This window comes from Rhyacophila brunnea, unplaced genomic scaffold (assembly GCF_057557595.1).
Source record: "Rhyacophila brunnea isolate RB1 unplaced genomic scaffold, BYU_Rbru_1.0 scaffold_13, whole genome shotgun sequence".
Taxonomy (NCBI): Eukaryota; Metazoa; Arthropoda; class Insecta; order Trichoptera; family Rhyacophilidae; genus Rhyacophila; species Rhyacophila brunnea.
Window position 1 is genome coordinate 42400846 of NW_028232785.1, and position 8137 is coordinate 42408982.

The 8137-nt window shown below is 36.6% G+C and overlaps 1 long non-coding RNA gene across 1 annotated transcript in view; it reads left to right on the forward strand.

Moving 5' to 3' along the window:
* LOC147077567 (uncharacterized) overlaps window positions 1-6293 on the forward strand; it is a 64436-nt gene extending 58143 nt beyond the window's left edge. Inside the window, exon 5 of the long non-coding RNA XR_015069848.1 lies at window positions 6064-6293. This is a non-coding gene — a long non-coding RNA (uncharacterized LOC147077567). The remainder of the gene's footprint in view (window positions 1-6063) is intronic.
* The last annotated feature ends 1844 nt before the right edge of the window (window positions 6294-8137 follow it).

An 8137-nucleotide genomic window follows, 5' to 3' on the forward strand; every position in this document is an offset into this window, starting at 1 on the left:
GTTTGTCAAAATCTAATTAGAAATTAAATTTCTCATACATTCTAATCACTTTCTCATACAATGACTTCGATACAGCTTTGTCCAAAAATTGCCTTTCTAGGTGGTCATAGTCCAGAAACTTTGCAACCTTTATGTTGGTTGGTTTTCTATATTGTTAGTATAAATGTTTTGATTGATTTATGTTTGTATTTTATTTCTTGACAGACCCCGCTCGTAAACCGCGACATGGATTGTATGATTGCACCTGATATCTTTGAGAGACAATCTGCACAGTCGTTTGGTGAAATTGAAGTGCAAGAAATGGTCATCAAAAAGGAAATAGCGATTGCGTCTGCGAAAGAAGTCCGTGTAAGGTTGAACAGAGCTTCATTTTTCTTTAGAAATTTTGTTTGCAACGTGTGTTGTAATTTTTTTTCATCCGCGCTCATTTTGAAGTACCATAAACGTATGCACGATGAGTCGCTGACTTTTGATGAAGTGGCTTTTACATGCGAACAAAGCAGTCACTTGTATGAAAAGTTTGATGCGTCGACGTTTGCAAGTGATTCACAGGTAACTCATATAATATACATGCTCATTTGATTATTGTTGTTAGGTATATAATGTATTATATATTGTCATCTGAAACTATATAAATAATATACTACTTTGTATATTTTTATTTGTAATCATAATAAGTATCATCCAGTGGCGAAGGGTGTACATAGGCTGCTAATATGCAACATAAATAGTACACACAAAACTTTATCAGTCATACTTATTTGTTTTCATTAGATTAAGGTGACCATAATAATCATACAGATCTTTGGATATTTTATAGATCGAAGAATATTTTTTTATAGTTATGGTTTGGTATAGGCAAAGCTTAATGAATTTTAAAGCCATCTGTGAAATGTACTCCTAATTCAACTAAAACAAATAAGTATAATCGAAAGAGTGTTTACTATTTTGTCGGATTGCCCATAACATTGGAATGTCGTTCGGTGATTATACATTCACCTGCCAAATAAAGTCAAATATTGGCGACCAAATATTGAAGAAAAAGCTTTGAGAGACCTTATCTGGCTTATCGTAATGATGATACTGTTACTTAATCGTTATAATGTTATTTTCAGAAGCGCGAAAACGGTCTGATGAATATTAAGTATGAGAATAATGATGAGGCAGCCGTCATCAAAGAAGAATTAGTTGAGAATGCAATTCACCAAATCAATGATAAATTAACTCAACCTGGCTGCTCTAATCTGCGATACAAGCCATTAGACCAGGTATGTTTAAAAACAAATGCGGTTTTGTCCGATAGGCCGAAGTCAAATTCTGGGCGCCCAATTCGGACTACTTTTGTTAAAGCACTGTTGGTCGTATAGTACGGGAAATGTTGGGTTCTAATGCGTTAAATGCTGCTGGTTTATCAGCATATAACAGTGACTTCACGAATTCATTCCTCTAAATGAATTTATCTGCAAATCTTGATTCAAATAAAGCGATAGTTGCGGTAGCTGTATGGCACTTCCTGTTGAAATCACTGTTCTTTGGAATGATTCCATATTTAAAACAAAGTAATAATCATGGCTCGACAAGGATATCCATTCACCGCACCAAATGATGCATTTTTGTGAATGTAATAAATTATAGAAAGTCTTCTAGATTGGTATTTTCCCGTGTAGGAAATTTTCCTTATTAACAAATCCGTTAAGCAAAAATGAGCGTCATCGCTATACACAATTTTGCGATAAAATGCAGTTATAAGTTGGGTTAGCATCAAGTAGAGTAGTTTGAGTGCCAAATTCCGAAATAACTCGATAGTGTATATAAGTAAATACGCATACTTTATTAGCATTGCTCCAGCGTGGTTTTATTCATAAAGATTTGCCGGGCGAGGTATACTGATTAGGTATGCTCACATACTGTAGCTTAAAGTTTAGAAGGATCTTAATTTGCTACATATTTTTTCTGTCTTATACACAGAGTAAATGAAAACTGCCATTCTTAGTGGTATTGGATGCTATGTCCTATGGGCGGCGCGCTTCTGTATGCGGCCTTTGTGTAACTGCCGTATGTAATGCCCCCCTTTTCTTGGTGGCGCAGGTCCGACACTTGCGGAGGTAATCGTCTACTTGTTTTCGTTGCTTCTTCCAGAAATATAGTCGTCCGATCGCCCTGTTGGTTTCTTCCGCTCCGGGGTGACCTGCTTTAGGGTCGTTATGGTACGTCCTTATGACTGCTGCGAGCGTGGTACTATTGTCAGGCGTCTGCCTTTTACTACTCGACATAGGGCGCCGTCGTGCATTGTAGTGCGATCGTCACTCTGGGTGTCGTCTCTTTGAGTGGGTCTTTCGGTGAGCATCTCGGCCAACTCCGGATCGTCTCGTTGCTTGTGTACTATGCCAGTCGCCAAGTCTGGTAACTCCAGCACTAAATCCATGGGGGTTGGATCTGTTGTCGGTCCCTCTGGTATGCTCATACGTCCATGTCTATGTCTTCTGACGGTTGCGGTTCCGAGATAAAGCGTCCGGTATTTGGTTATCTTTCCCTTGACAGTGGGTTATGTTGAAAGAAAACTCTGATAATAGGATCGCCCATCGGGTTAGTTTCGCTCTTTGGTCTTTCGCTTGTTGAAGCCAAATGAGCCCCTTATCGTCGGTTACCAGGGTGAACTCTCGTTCTTCTAGGCAGACCCTGTAACGTTTAATAGCCCAGGTGATCTCGGAGGCCTCTTGTTCATTGCTGTGGTATTTGTGTTCCACTGCAGATAGGCAACCGCTGGCGTATAAAATGATGTGTCGATCGCCGTCGTCCCTATCTTGGAAGAGGACAGCCCCCATTCCGTGTCCGCTGGCGTCCGTCTGTAGGGAGAAAAGTCGGCGCGGGCTTTGGAACGCAATTTTGGATGATGAAAGTAAGTTACTAAAGTAACAAACTGATTCACACGGACGTAATTGCTAATCAGCAACTTATTAACCATAAATTACTTGAAATTTTAACTACGTATAACATCATCGGTAGCAGTTATAACTACGTAGTTTCATCTTGTAGGTACTACATCTTATCCGCATCAATGTCATCCATATATGCAATAGCAAAAAATATCATTGATATTGATCAATGATCTAATGATCTCCATTGACCGCAACGCGAGTGCCGGCTTCATTTTTTGATAAATAAAGTTTGATGATTTCACTAGCATGTGAACCGCAGAAAGCCGTGCATTTATTTTATGTAATTGAGTAAGTAGGGTATCACCTAGATTGGACTCCATATACGCCAATTTTGTCTATTAACTAATCCGTTTAGTCAAAGATTATTTTGACAATTTGGAATCGGTGCTCGATCGTCGCTCTATTCATGGTTGCCTGTCTAAATACTGTTCATAAATGTCAAAAAAGTATGCGCAGAATCACAGCTCGGTTTGACAGTTAACCCTTTCGTAAGTTCTATCTAAGCAAAAAAAAAATAGTTGTGAAATGACAATAAACAAAAAGGTAACTGACATTTAATGCAAATCGCACCAAGTAGTCATTAAACTAGCAATATTTCTCCTGACATAAAATTTGAAGTCTCCCATGTGCTTTGTTATAAATTATTAATATTATAAAAACAAACACCATCTTTAATGAGTGTAGTCATGTGCTGTGGTTAAAGATTCATCTCTAAAGTAAGATATTCTCGGTTCACTTCTCCTTGCATGCAGCGTATATTTTTAGTGTGGATAAGTGATTGGACCCCTGACCCTAATCTGTTGCAGACTAAACAAATAAAAGTTAATGGAAATTTGTGTTCAAATAACTCTTTATCGTTAAACGACCATTAATTTATAGACAAAAGCAAAGTGTGCCGCAAAAGTGGGCAAGCCAAACGTTATTAATTTATTTGCACATTATTAATAATAGCGATAATATTTTTAATAATCATGTTCCAAATTCACGATATATTAAAACCAGCAGTATAGGTTTCTACTGGTAATTATTGGCCACATTTTCTCCAATGCGGAATAGTACCAGTCGTTAAGAATCAATTAAATCGTGTGGAATTCTGATGTATGAAATATTAAAATACTGTCAATGATCGAGGTTGCTTGATGAAATTTGAATATAATTTTCTAGCTTTGCCTTTCATCATGGCAGGCACTGTGCACACTCTCCAACGACACACTAAATTAAACAAGATATAATTATTGTTATCGAAGATGATGTATACATACATATAAGTGCATTGTTTTGACCCACTAATGGATCTTTCCATAACAATATTTCACTCTCACTTCGCTCTTTAATAATGTCTGAAAGTGCTGAAAAACAAAAGCGTCAAAAAAACAAATTGAACATTATAACTCATAATGATAATATTGATATCGATTATTACGATTTTTCTAGGTTTCTACGAAGGGATTTTTCACGAGGCATCACGATACAGATAAGAGTCAACAATCCTCAGACGATAGCATCCAGGATACAACGATACAGTATTCAGAAGTGACGATAGATGAGAATAGCATTAAACGAGAAATCTTAGAACGAGGTGCTCCGAAGGAAATCCGACTTATTCTTAGAAGAGTAAACCATTTCTCACGTAATTTGATTTGCTGCATTTGTAACGCAGTTTTCGGATGCGAAAATGCTCTAAAAACTCACAAAATGGTGCACATGGACGTGATTCCTGATCAAAATCAGAGCGTATTAGTCTCGCAACATAGTAATGTCAAAGTACATTCAAAGACAATTACTGGTGAAAAACCTCATAAATGCAATGTATGCTCATATAGATGCTCGACATCTTGTCATCTTAAAAGACATAAAATGACACATACTGGTGAAAAACCTTATAAATGCAAACTATGTTCATATAGATGTACGACATCTAGTAGTTTTAAAAATCATATAATGAACCATACTGGTGAAAAACCTTATAAATGCAATGAATGTCCATATAGATGCTCGACATCTAGTTATCTTCAAAAACATAAAATGAAACATACCGGTGAAAAACCTTATAAATGCAATGAATGTCCATATAGCTCCTCGAGATCTGATGATCTTAAAACACATAAAATGACACATACTGGTGAAACACCTTATAAATGCAATGTATGTTCATATAGATCCTCAACATCTAGTAATTTTAAAAGACATAAAATGACACATACTGGTGAAAAACCTTATAAATGCAAACTATGCCCATATAGATGCTCGACATCTAGTTATCTTAAAACACATAAAATGACACATACTGGTGAAAAACCTTATAAATGCAATAAATGTCCATATAGATCCTCGACATCTGGTCATCTTAAAAGTCATAAAATGTCACATACCGGTGAAAAACCTTATAAATGCAATGTATGTCCATATAGATCCTCTAGATCTTATTATCTTAAAACACATAAAATGACACATACTGGTGAAAAACCTTATAAATGCAATGAATGTCCATATAGAACCTCGACATCTGGTCATCTTAAAAGTCATAAAATGTCACATACCGGTGAAAAACCTTATAAATGCAATGTATGTCCATATAGATCCTCTAGATCTTATTATCTTAAAACACATAAAATGACACATACTGGTGAAAAACCTTAAAAATGCAATGTTTGTTCATATAGATGCTTGCAACTTCGTAATCTTATAAAACATGAAATGAGACATGTTGGTGAATAACCTTTTTAAAATAATATTATTTATATAATGCAGGTGATACTTTTCGCATTCCTGAATAGTATCTTCAAGTGACCTACCTCACATTGTGTTCCCCATAAAGTGTTCAACCTATGCGTGCTACCAACGCTCACGTAAGTGTCTGAAACATGAACCCTTAATGTCAGATAAAATTTAAAAAAAAAAATGGATAGCTTCCACAACTTGACATGAAAAGGTGCTTCTTGGGCACAGCGGTAAAGATTGCAAAAAAAGGAGAATGCACGTGACAGCAAAAAAACTGGGTACCGAGAAGGCTGGAGGTAGCTTTACTGGGTTTCGAGAAAAAACTTCAACCTTCCTTCCTTTCTGCTTCCTGCAAAATAGATTCTGGCTTCCTGGAAGGTATTTAAATACCATCTATCTATAGAGTGCACACTGGAGACCTACGAAATGTTGGTATGGCTCGGAATTATTATGCTAAGAGATTTCAGAGCGACATGTATTCTTGAAGGCGCAGTGTCGTGTCTAGCTGACAAGGGAAAACAATTTAAAAACAATGAATTATGTCAATTACATACTAGAATTTCTTTTAATGTGTTTACTGTCAATAAATGGTGGAACTGCATTGTATTATTGATTTAATAAATCTGAAAATTATAAGTACTTATTTTACTTTTACTTTTTAATAAATCCGGACCGGTTAAGTCTGCTTCAGAAAGACATTATCAACTTTAGAATTGTCTCTCTGAGGCGAAAGTTGATAAAGCACTAAAAAAATTGCGTTTTATTAAATTTTCTCGGTTCTGTGTCGTTCGCTGCCACGTATTTCCGCCGAACTTTACCAGTTCGTCAATCCAGCTGCTTTTAGGGCGATCCTGTGGCCGTTTCGTGCCCCTTGGGTACCACTGGATGACGGCATTTGTCCAGCGGCCGTCCTTTCGGCGAGCATAAGTAATAAAATAAGAAAAAAAATAAAATAAGTGACAAAATAAAAGTAGAAGGAAGCACACAGAGTGAACTTTGATAGACCCTATCTTAAAAACTTATAAAACAACGTCCACCTAAATTCACCCTCACGTAAGTGGAATATATCAATATCCGAAACGATTTCATTAAACATGGTTACTGCCCTCCCAATTGGCATTACTAATGGCAGGTTAGTTCTGCACCGAGGGAGAACAAACAACGGATGCCCTCGATTCCTAAGGTAAGTATAAGTCTGAAAAAATATGTAGCTAAATAAAGATCCCTTCTAAATTTTAAGCTACAGTATGTAAGCATCCCAAAGAGAAAATCAGTCGGATAGAGCCAGGGATAATATCCATACAGCCGAAAGTAAAGAAGTCTTAAAAATTTCTTTTGGATTCTCTCTACCATAGTACTTCGACTGATGCGGGGCCCGGCCCAAATTGACAACCCTGACCAAAGTTTATCAATAAAAAGTGAATGAAAACGAAGGTAAATCAGAACCACAACTTCGCCTATTACAAAATACCTACACATCTTGCTATATTCAACCGTATAAACACAATAATGAATTGTTTTCTATTGTTTTGAACACAATGATATTAAATATTGTTTTATCGGTTTTTGTCTATTATTTAGTGGAAGCCAGCGGCAAATAAATTGAAAATAGCTAAGCCGATTACTGGATTATTTGTTGGATTATCTTAGGATAGGTTTAGGTTATCATTCTTGAATAATTATACAGCATTTTGAAGTAGGTATTCAGTAATGTAAATTGCTGGTGTTCCCGCCTGGCTTCCAGTAAACTGATGTACGCTTTTTCTGTTATAGGTACACGTCAAGATGAAGTTATGTTAAGTTTACTAAACGCCGCTCCGGTTTCAGACGGGACACCGGTGTCGCGCTCGATTATAATAAGGAGGCCTTTGTATTCGAATAAAGGGGATTTTGTATTCTGTTTATAAACGCCCAGAGGCCGGAACCATTTCCGAGCTGATTCATAGTAATGGTCGATAACGAGAAAGAAATTATCCGGCAACGTCGTTTGTCAGAACGCAAAAAAAGCAACGCTGCATTTGTGTCCACCGCTTTTGTGATAGGAGTTCGCTTGTAGCGCTAAAGCGCTTCTCGGTGATAGCGAGATCGAAAGCGAAAAAATTTAGGCTTCCAGAGATTGCAATAAAATTGTACATACTTAAACATAATATACATCTCGCGTTCCGAAAAATTGATAATAATGTAATTAATAGTAAAAATAAAAATCGCCGTTTTAGACCATTCCGAGGTACCTATTTATTTGTTCACTCCCAAGTCTTAAATAACAGACGTTAACCAGCATACCGAGCGAAGAAAGAGAATGCATCTTCTTCGATCTGACGGGAGATGGCAATAACTATATGGGTTTCAATGATGAACCTCATATTCATGTAGTTTCTTTGTGCAAGCCGGTGCTACTTATTATGAATGGGATAGTGTGAATAAAAGCGATTAAAATCAAATAAGTTTCCCGTTTCTTTATTTATATATAAAATATA